Raw genomic sequence first — 11,900 nt, 5'->3', positions numbered from 1 at the left:
ATATAATCTAAATATGTAAAGTATGTACAGTTAACATTAAAAACAAAACAAATGTAGCTTTTTCTAACATCAGCCATATTATTCTTTATTCTTTCTTTATGCCTAAATTGGATCATTCTTGGTGCCAGAAGTGCCACTTTTTGCACTCTTTGTGGACAGAATTGCTTCAGGCTTATCCTTACACCTCTGGCTTGAGAGAAACCTCAGTCTGGTGCATTTGCAGTCATTTTGCTTGACCCGTAAGAATCTCTGTAGTGCATACATGTTTCCAGCTTCTGGAGGACCAATTGTAACGCCTCAAAGCAGGTTATCTGCAGGTTAATTACTCACTGAGCTGCTCGTTAAAATGCAGCCAAGGGTGTACAAAATGGTGTGCAGCCTGGGCGTGTGTATGTATGTGTGTGTGTGTGTGTGTGTGTGTGTGCTTATACACAATAGTAATTCTTGGCAGTGCTGTAAAGCAGTGGCCCATGCAATGCCACACCACTGGCATCTGATGGATATTAATTTTTCTTTCTTTCTTTTCTATATCATTTTAATGCTAAATTCATCCAAAAATGTAATCATGTCACTCATCCCCAGTGTGTAAAACCCCAACAATAATAATAATAATAACAAAGTAAAATAAAACTGAAATTAAAATAGTTTTCTAAAGCTTGTAACAGGGATAGGGAAATATGAAAGAGGTATGCTATTTTTGTTCATATAGTTGCATCAGTGCTAAGTGAAAAAGTATTGGGTGAAATGGACTATAAATTAGGTCTAATCTAATTGCTAATTAACAGCTCTGCCAATCATCATGGCATATGAAGAAATGGGCTCAAAAAAGTGCAGAGACAGCATTTCTGAGTAGAACAATATTTTTTACATTCTGCACAGTGGCAAGACAACATTACATGTGAAATCTGCAACCAAAGGCAAAGTTTGTGTTTGAATGTCCTGTCATGTTATATATTGTGAGTATAATGTTGCCAGACTTTAATTTGCAATGCAGTGATTTACATAATGAAAGAATAAACAGAAGCCATAATAGTTTGCTTAAGATGTTTATAGGCTCAATCCAGCACTATTACAGTAATAACTCTGCTTTATCCTATCATATTGCAATTAAAAATGCATTTTGAGAATAAAAAAATATAACACGACTTTTGCAAGTTGAAAATTAGGTCATAACAGGATTATTGTTTTTCAGATGAGAAAGAGAGAGAGAGAGAGAGAGAGAGAGAGAGAGAGAGGTTTAGTGGGAATGCGAAGACTGAGGTTTTAATTGCATTTTGTACATTTCTAAAGCTATATTGCATTAGCCCACTGTCATTTACACATGAATGCTAATTGGCCCTGTAATGTGGTTCACCAAGAGTTACATTTTAGGGAAAACAAATTAAAATGTTAAGGCAAGGCATGACAAGTTTGCTTATACTTTTACAGAAACTAATCAAAGTGATTCACATAAGGCAGAAAAGGCCTTAAGACGACAGTTCAAAGATAATTAAAAAAGGACGCTAAAATTAGATGTGGAAATGTAGTAAAAATACTTAACAATTCAGCTGCTACAGAAAATATCTGACAAGGCAAGGAACTTAAGTTATTGTACAGTTACAGTGCAGCCTCAAGTTTCTATAGGGAAATAAAAGTCCAGTATGGGAGATTAATCTACCAAAGGCACAGGAAAACAACCATGTTTCTACATTGTCTTCTTTATTTATTCTATTTGATTACCAAAACAACAGTCTTGGTCAGTGATTATTAGCTGAACCTTTCTTTACTACAGATTGTGGCCTGTGTGTCCTTGGATTGGAAGAGGCAGTGGGCAGAGAGCAGATGTGTTTTGGCATTTTAATCACAATGATGTGAAACAGTCAAACAGCCAATTACATGCACATATCTTTAAATTATGCGAGCCTGAGCAAGACAGATGCGTTCTCTCTCTGCCCTTATCAAATCAGAGGAGAGCACTGAGAAGAGGCATCTGTGTGTATTGAGAGACGTATTCACAGGGTAATCTTTACACTAATCAAGAATCCTTTTGGTGTGAGAGATTTCTTTCTTTCAACAAATCACACTGATTATATGAGCAGTCTGGCTTGTTAATTATGTAGACATTCACATATTGTAACGAGAATCCTGTTTTTTTTTAACAATTTAAGTGATCCACCAGCAAAAACAAACAAAAATGTTCAGCTGTCAGCTGTCTTCTTCCTATTTGAATGAGCAGTTTCTAAGATTTAGGGAAAGGGCTTTTGTAAGTACTAGTGAGTGCTGCTTGGGCCAATAGCAGTTAGCACAAAAGTAAAAGATGCTTCTACACCACACATGAGTTTCACATAAGTAATTTGCAAAAGAAATGTTGGGGGGTTATAGTCTCACATACACATACTAATAGAAAGTTTGCTGACTGACAGTGGCTAAGATTTGCTTAACACTCTACAAACATTCATGGCCTGACACAGCCACCTCCTCAGATGATCCAGAACATATTAGTAACCATATGTTTGACTGACACACTCAGTGTGTGGGAGCAACTCCCTGGTGCTTACTATAGCAGTGTTTGCGGATATGTGTGTGGCTTTGTCCTGCTCTTTAAGCTAATTCGCCACATCAGTTGGTGAGGCTGCTGACTTTTTTGCTGTGGGCCTGTAAGCTTTTCACATTTGATATTATGCACTATACGTAGCCAGCAGCAAGCATACTTTACATGGTTCTTACATTAAAACGAGTCAACTGGAAACACCAGAAATAGGGTTTGACTAAAACGAGGAAATAAGATTATTTGTCACAGCGGATAAATTCTGTTGATTAGAGTTGTCATTTCAGCTGGGTAATTAGTCATCCGCTAAAAGTCTTAAACTGGATGACAACATGCTGTGACCGTATGCTACTGTTAAAATTGCTCCCACTATATTTGGACATATGTAGCCTGTGGGGAAACAGTGGAACAACACCAAATATTTTACATAACTTTTTCACATAACAAATGTAGCTTGGTTGACATAAGTCTTACATGACATCCACATTTGTGAACTTACAGTATGAGCAGTTAACTGACCCTAGACTATATGTGTATTTTATTTTATCCATGCAGGTTAGTAAGCCATGTCTACCAGTATCACCTGCATTAATGTATGGGTTCAAGGGCATTTCAAATGTACATAGATCTATACAGTATGTACCAACACAAACAGCCAGCCAACCACACAAATACAACCAGACACAAACCTTGCATACACACACACTGCACACACACCTTTTTCTGTATCCACTCTGATGTGAGATGTTTATACTCAAATCTAAATTGCCCCGCTGTGTCCCCATTGCTCCACCAGCATTATTAAATACACACACTCAAAGAGAGGAAGAGGAAAAGTGAAACAGTAATGGAGGCAGGATGATAGTAATTCATACAGGACAGGGAGAGGGTGAGTGGATCGCAGGTCAATTAGATTGAGAAACTAGGTCTCACGTGGTGATCATTTCAAGAGAAAACCACTGTGGTGTAATTTTCAGGATTTGCATGGCTTGATTCAACTTAAATGTCAGCACACAACCCAGCCCAGGGTATTAAAACTGCTGCTTGTAGAAAAAAAACACGGTCATAGCATGTGTAATGCCATCCAGGGGTGTCATTTTGGAGCTAGAAAATTGATATTTGGCTTTGGTTAGGGCACCTGAGTAGAGGTATGACAAGCAAGTGGCCACCACAACAACGCTGGAAGGCTGAAATGCCTGTCAATAAAGCAAACATGAGCCAAAACAATGTTATGACTACAACTTCTGTTCCATGAACAAACAAGGTGCAACTGCAGGCTTGCAAGCACTGGCAGGCTGCTTGGGTTTCCCATCACATGTTAAAACTATACTGGAGTTAAGCTTCTGTCTGCTTTTTCCGCAGTACAAACTTTGCCTATATGATGTCAGGTGACTGCCCAAATAAACTCTCAGCATATACTGCCTCAACCAAATATCCAGAACGTCGCAGACGGTAGATACTTAGGAGTACACAGAAATATAGTTATTAGACAGTAGTCAGGGAAGCAATGTGACTGAAATTAATAGAGGCAGATATTAGAATTCAGGAGAGGTTAATCCAGTTGTAATCCAGTTTAACACTGTATCCGGGCTCATGTTGTTCATAAACAAACCTTTTAGGGATTTCCAAAACACAACAATTAAGCTGAATTATGCAATTATCCCATGTTGGGTGTTAATTCCCAAATTCAGAGACCTGCATGATTAACAATGTGTCTACCACCGTGTAGGGCACTCATCTCATTATGTAATCATTGTATTTATCTTGTGATTGACAATCTGAGAACCTTTTTCTACTTTATACATTATAGATGCATACAGTGCAAAGATGCTGGCTTGTACTTGATTATGTGCGTGTACATAGTATGAACATCAACCTTTCTTCCAAAGTAAAAATTACAAGTGGAAAAAATCAGTAATCACAGTCCAACTAAATAATAGACGTTGGTTATTACAATCATAGTTATCAGAGTCACTGAAGTGGTCATTAAGGTGACTAACCACTACAAAAATACATCTCAACCTATGAATTGTTTGACAAGTGGTGATTACATATAATAGTTTGAGAAAGCAATCGGCATACATTGAGATCTGATATTTAGTCTGTGGAGGAAAAATTCAAAGATTGGGTGTTTGTCAATCAGATCAAATTTTATTCAGACTTGAAAAGGTATATTTGATATACCGACTGGCACTCCATGTAAATAGTTTTTTACGTAGTTATTTTTAAACTTTAAAGTTGTGCCAGCCCATGCTCCACACCACATACATACAGAAAAGAAACATTTTACACGTAAAATACTTAAAAACAAACACTATGTGGAGATGTGCATCATTTGCGTCATGTTATCACGCTAATCCAGGTGTTAAATGAGGCTGAAAACACTTTGCTAGCCATCATATCACACCACGTACCCATAAGGTGTTTTGACATAAAAAAAATGTATTACATTTATTAATTTATTATTACATTTATTTTTATACACTGCTCTTGCACTTTATTTACATCGGAATCATCTAGTAGGAGCATATGGACATAGCTAATTTTAGTTTTAATGCTATGGATACTGTAAAATATCTAGCATTCTAGCATCCTTCTTCCATCTAATCCTCCATCCACTCCTTTTTTTAAACAAGACATTTACGCAGTGTTGAGTTGACAGAACAGGATGAAAATACCGGGTGACTGCAGAGAGGTCTGTCACACTCAGTTTCAACTGCCGGGGTTGAGAGGAGCCCAGACATGTTAGACTACACCTGACTGGCTACATGGTTCAGCCACAGAGACAGAGCCTTGTTGGTCTTTAGTAAAACCTGTCTTTGTTAGTCTGGTTTCTGGTTATGGATTCAAGATTAATAGTCAATCAACACTGTATTGACCTTAACACCTGTCTCTACAAGCTGCTTCTTTCCAACTTCCATCTCTTTAATATGTCCAATGTCACTGGCATGTTGTTGATTCGTTTAATCCGATTCAGTTAGTGCCACAGCAGTAATTAAATATTACATAAAGGAGGTGTTGAAGGGTTGTTATTTTATCCACTTAGTCATCATTATCAACGTCATCACATATTTTTAGCCTTTATATGCTTGACAAGGAGCAGAGCTTGTGGGCTGGAATATGTTTTGAATTTTGTGTAGTAAAGTAAACTTAATGAGTTCATTACATAAAAAGGAAAAATATTCAGCCGGAAATGAATGGTGCTTTTGGTTCAGTGCACCACAACTGACTTAAGTTTTGCTTTTGATAAATCCATGGTGTGTGAACTGCAGTTACACTGCTACTTTCTCAAAGGTTAATGCTCACAGTAGTTTACTTGATTTATTTATAGCAACTTACTGTAGCAATAAATAAATAAATAAATAGAGCTAGTGTTTGGTTTGTCCATTCAGAGCTTGGATAGAAACATTACAGTTGATTATACACTCATGAAAACATACTCATCCTTAATGTTGGGCAGTGGAACATTAATGAGCCTTAGTGTCAGTTACAGTCAGATCCCTTGCTTTGTATTCATATGGCCAGGCTTGAAATATAAGCCTGTACAAAGCTCCTCTTGCTTTTTTATGCTGTTTGTTCTTCAAACATCATGTAGATGAGAGCCTTCCAATGTTGATTTGCCACTGAAAGAAGCTGATTAGCCTTTCCTCATTTAATCCATGTTGGCCTGAATGTTTACATTAATAAGCCATTTTAGTCAACAATACAGCGATGCAATTAAAATGCCCGTCCCCCCGTCCCCTCTACTGTTGTCTTTGCTTGTTGCCATTGCAAAACAAACAAAAACATTTGTCATTGTTTCCAGCAACAGACTTACTGTATGTGTTGTCTTCCCTGCTGAGATAAATACACGTTTGTGATTGGAGCCTATTGTGTGCAGCTCATGTTTGAAACTAATTTGGTTGTTTATCCACAACAGGGTGAGCTAGTGATAATTTCTGAAAATTGTAGTTGTCTTAGACCTGTTTTAGCATTTTATGCATGCATTATTATCTTAAAGCAGCAAGTGCAAACAATAACCTCATGCCATACCCCATATTGCAAACAAAACCCTCACGCCCTTTCCACACATAAGGAAATAAAATGTTGTTAAGTGTGAACGTGCGAGAGCTGGCAGTTTATATGAGCATTTTTCAAAGCAACACTTAATGTGACTATGACTTTGGATAAGTGCATCTTGAACCCACTTTTACACTGATTTTAGTTTCATTATAGGTAATCATTGTAACTGTAACACTAAACAAAAATGAAACACACTTCTTTGTTGGTTAAATGTTAATGTGTGCTGTAGCTAATTTTCCTGTTGCTCCAGCTATGAAGCAGAAAATAACGTAAGATTTAGAAGTGATAACTGTGTGTCCTCTACTAGGACGCAGATACTCAGAGGAGAAGAGAGGGAACACTGATCCAGTTGATTCACAGTACTGAACATGACTGGTCTGACTTCACATCACCTAGTTATTGAACATTTCTTTTGACAGTAAATGGTTTCCCACCCTGTCTTTCCTTGAAAAGGTCACCACTCTAGTTACACTTCTGAAACTTAAGAAGGTGGATGTTACAACCTTATTAGTTTTACTATCTTTTGAGGAAATAAAGCCCTAGTTCAGCTGCATCAGCTGTCTACCCCAGAGGCATCTGTGTATGCCAAACAGCACATGTTTTTATTTAAATTCGTGCCATTTATTGGCTGTCGCTTATTATTTTTCAAAGCAGAAATCACCAAATACAACAGGCAGGTCCAACAATTTCTCATTGGTATTCTCTTCTGTCAGCTGGTAGCAATACAGTGTTTGTCTCCTGTATGGATGTAGGCGACTTCACCTTCACATCAGCTTTGTGTTTTGACAGCGTCTTACGTGTTTTGATGCGGTCCCGAGTGTGATGTGAATTTGAATAGGGTGTGTACAAAGACTAGCCTGTCAGGGAGAGAATGATCCAGACTGACAGAGAGATGATTTAAGTCTGTCGCCAACCATTCCCTTTCAAATCAGCCCTTGAATCACTCACACACACACACACACACACACACATAAACACACATCCACCCACCCACCCACCAGTTCCTCTTCCTTGAGTGACTGCACTCAGAGATGGCCATTGCATTTTAATTCATTTCCCCCAGGTTCTCTGGCTACAGTGCTGATCTGCTGATCTTAGCTTTCCACAATCACTGTGTTTCCTTCCCTCAAAACCTGAATAAGAATCAGACCAGAGTCAGACAATACAGAATACTCCACAGTATACATTTACAGAAACAAATACACTGTATATTTTATACACAGAATAAAAATAATTACTATATAACAAAATGCTGCCTAAAACGCTACCACTTCTGTGTGACCAAAAAGCTTTGTGCAACATTTAAATGTTCAATATTTTACATGGAAACATTTGACAAAGGGGATGAACAAACTAGGGATAATAATAATACATATATCTTTATATTAATTATCTTATAAAATGAAAAAAAAACTGAGTGCAGAATACACTCTGGAAGACAAAAAATAGATTGATAACACAGATTAATTTATGATTCTGGAATCAAAATTATTTGTTAATTTTTAGCATTTTTGAAATTATTCTGATGGTAGGAGTGAAAACTGGTGCAATCTATGCAGAGAATTACACCAGACAGTTTAGGCTTGTGTATCATAAAGCACCTGTTATAGAATCCACTGCGACAAGCCTTACTCAGATTGTCAATACTGACACTCACAAGCAGCCACCTCTGACTTGCTTTTTATTTAAACCTTTTACACTGAAAATTACCCAGTGTGTGGGTATTCAAAGGAGAAATACATATAGACAGGCCTGTTCCTTGTGCACAGTGTATTGCCACAGGTCAAAAAAATGATTTTCCTTTCAGTTAGGTGGCTCAATGTGGGCGCGTGAGCACAAAAGGCCTCTCTCCTCCAAGTAAGCTTGAATATTTGGCGTTTGATTTTTTTGTTTCCTCAGTGATGTAGTTCAGTTGGTTTGGATTAGAGTGCATGAAGAAGAGCTGACAGACAGACAGGGTGGAAATCAATTGGAAAATTCATTGTTTCCAGTAACAGCGGAGCTGTGCTTGTGTCTTTATGTGCATAAGCATTTAAACCTGCTACAAAATATTACTAGAACACTCTAAAACACACTCTCCTATTTAAGACTGTGTCATGGTCTTAGCCTGCATTGATTTGAAATTTCTTTACTGGAAATTTTGATTTCCCAACAACTCAATGTAAACACATTGATTAATCTCAAAATGAACAGACATCATACGTATTTTTTCAATATAATTTGATATCTATATTTATGCATTTATACACTAACACATGATATGAATACAGGAAATACAATCTAAACAGTGTATGTGTCTGTCTGTCTGTGTCCTAGTGACATTATTTTTGGTGTCCTTGCCTACCCAGTGAATATTATTTTCCATTTCTGCCAATATATTCTGTTACACACTGGACCTTTAGGTTACAAAAGTGTATTTAATGCATTTAACACAATCAAGCTAACTTTGACCATAACCCGATCATTGTGCTTCCTAGTAATTGCATGGTAAATTCTCAACTTTAATGCTAAAAAAAAAAAAAAAACTGTGTGGCCCTGGTTGACAGTATAAAAAATATAGCCTAATATTATCAAAAATACATTAGGACATTATGAATTCATCGTATATTTTACAGTACATGCCAATATCTAGTTTTTTCGTGTATTATAAAGTATTCATGATTACCAAATCACTTCAGCTTACTTTCAGGTTTGCAAATTATTGTTATGTAATAATGTACATTGTAAATATAGAATCTGTAACCACATACAATATTAGATCTCCATATAAGTGTTGCTTGCAGTGAATAAAGTGTTGTTTGTTTATTGGACATGTAATTTAGAGCTGACCTGAAATGCACCATAAAAGTGCAGCCATAAAGAATATACTCATTGCATACAAAAGTTAAGAATTACTTTGCAAACAACATTAAAACCAAACTTTTCCTAGGGTCATAAGCAGCATTTTGAATCGCGGACTGTCTGAGTCTTTCCTCCCCAGTGCACCTGAGATCTGCTGCCTGGTTCAACGAATCACCATATCAGAGACCTTGGCTGCTGTTGCTGTAGATGTGATAAGTCAGTCTACCAAGACTGTCTGGATGTTTCTGCCCTGTTGGTTCCAGAGTACAATGTGAAACTGAAATGAGATGTGCTCACTCTGCATACTATCAATCTGTTGTATTTCTGATTGAGTCCTCTAGCATATCTTTTGTATGAAAAATTACATGACTGAAGTCAGCTAGTGTTGTTTAGGTGGAATCAAAAGCTTTATGTGTTAAGCATTCAGTAATTATGCATTTCGCATTAATGAGTTGTGTGTACATTTGACTTACAGTAAGATATTTACAGATTTAAAACAAATCACTGTCTTTTTTATTTATGTCCTCCTCTCCCGGCCCGGGCTATTTGCAGCAGGTTCAGTCTTTGTTCTTTACTCTCCATGAGGCTGCTCTCATGTTGTGTTTCATTAAAGCTGAACACACATGTTGTTCTCACTGACAAATGTTATTTTTCTGCACTGTCAGAAAACTGAAGAACTATTTGATTGTGGTTCATAACTGTTACACAATCACCTTACCCTGAGATGTTTGTGAGGTGGGAAGTTTAGTATTGGAACACTACTACCTTCATATGCACATGCAATCATAAGAGGCAACATAAAAGCTAGTACATGAAATTAGGTACTGAGAACTGCTTGACTCACTGCTTTTTACTGTTTAACTATATAATAATGTGCTTTAGAAGAATAACAAATATGGCACTTTTATACAGTGGTATCCATTTCCATTTAGTGCATACTGACTGCCATAGCACCATGACTGAAATGTCTAAATAAGGTGGCTTAGGTGTACCCACAAAAGGATGCTAATGGATTTTTGAGACACATTTTCTGTATTGCACGGCCTGCAATAAAGAGAATGTTGTTCTTCAAGCAATGCTGCCAACATTGTGGATTCTGAACAACCTACAGTGATTAAATAACTGCTCCTGTACCTGATCCATCTGGCTCTGTTTTCATGTTGTATCACTTCCCCCTCCTGCTGATTTCCACCTGCTTTGAAGGATGTGCTTGTTCCTCTGGTAACCATACCTGTTTTCCAACCAGACTGCACGCAGCTTTATTGGCTGATCACAAGGTTATCTCTGTACACATTCAGTAAATACAGTGTTCTTGAGCTTGCGTATAATGTTAGGCTGTGTTGCTTACCACACATATGGGAAACTAAGGAAGGAACACTGCAGGGCATGATGTAATAACAAAATCACCAATGTTTAAACTGCCATCTATAAGATTTTGAGAGTGTGATGTTTGACAATTAGTGGGAACACAATTTTCATTTTCTCTTTTCTCATTTGTTGAGGTTTGGCCTAAAGGTGTGTTCAGTGGATAACACAACCCAGCTGAATTGAAAGCACAGACATGTCTTCTCTGATGTTGTACTGTATGCATTGACCTGGTGTATTGGTTTTGTGCTCTGTTTGTATTGACTTGTGAAGCACTATGTGATGCTTGCTATGGAAAGGTAATATAAATTAACTTTACTTACGGTGCTTGCTTGCCCTCTAGCAAACCTGTTGGAGCCTCTCTGCTCTTGTAAACACGACCAGCTACCAGATGGCTACCATTCAACTGATGATCACTTTGGTAGGTTGTAGATTGTGGTGTTTTTTACTGCGTTACACTAAGAGGTATTTCTAATATTTAGTCGATTACATAAATAAGGTAGACAAAACAGAAACACCTCTGCAAACAGAGCATCACAGTATAAACTGAATAAAATTAAAAGGCCGAATATTCACATTTGGCGATTTGAAAGACAGCTATTTCTGACGACTGGCACTTTCTGAAATCCTTTTTGTGACAACACAGAGCCGAGCCATTGCACCAGTGAGGAACAAAGCCAGGCGCCCACAGGATTTGCTCTTCACCTGTTCTTGCACGGATGTTTTGCTTTGAACTTGACTTCCCCGAGGTGGGAGGAAAGGCACAGTAGGGGGTGTGTCAGCAATCATCAAGCATCACAATACACTTTTTTTTCCAAATCCAGTCATCCTTTATAACCGGATTGGACTTTGCACCACCTGTCTGCTTATATGGGGCCAGTGGCACAAGTCGCCGGTAGCTTTCTGTGCTATTTCTTTTTTTTTTTTTGATGAGCTGAACACAGAACGGACAGAGGCAACGATTAAAATGCAGTGTATGCTTCACAGTGTAAATGAATTGTGATTGCTGTCTTTCTTGTCCTTCCCACCACAATCACTGACACATAAACATGTACTGATTTTTCCTACATTGTGCTGTTGTCTGTACACTTCCTTGACTTTGTGA

The 11,900-nt window shown here is 37.6% G+C and overlaps 1 protein-coding gene across 1 annotated transcript in view; it reads left to right on the top strand.

Annotated features, from left to right (window-relative positions):
- The window catches only part of stxbp5l (syntaxin binding protein 5-like), a 132,812-nt gene that overhangs the window by 48,013 nt on the left and 72,899 nt on the right, over window positions 1–11,900 (top strand). The gene's annotated exons all lie outside the window — the stretch shown is intronic.

Source organism: Morone saxatilis, unplaced genomic scaffold (genome assembly GCF_004916995.1).
Source record: "Morone saxatilis isolate NCDOM2014 unplaced genomic scaffold, NCSU_SB_2.0 Contig5, whole genome shotgun sequence".
In the NCBI taxonomy this organism is placed as follows: Eukaryota; Metazoa; Chordata; class Actinopteri; family Moronidae; genus Morone; species Morone saxatilis.
The sequence above is the reverse complement of the archived record's forward strand: the minus strand, read 5'-3'. Positions and strand labels throughout refer to the sequence as shown.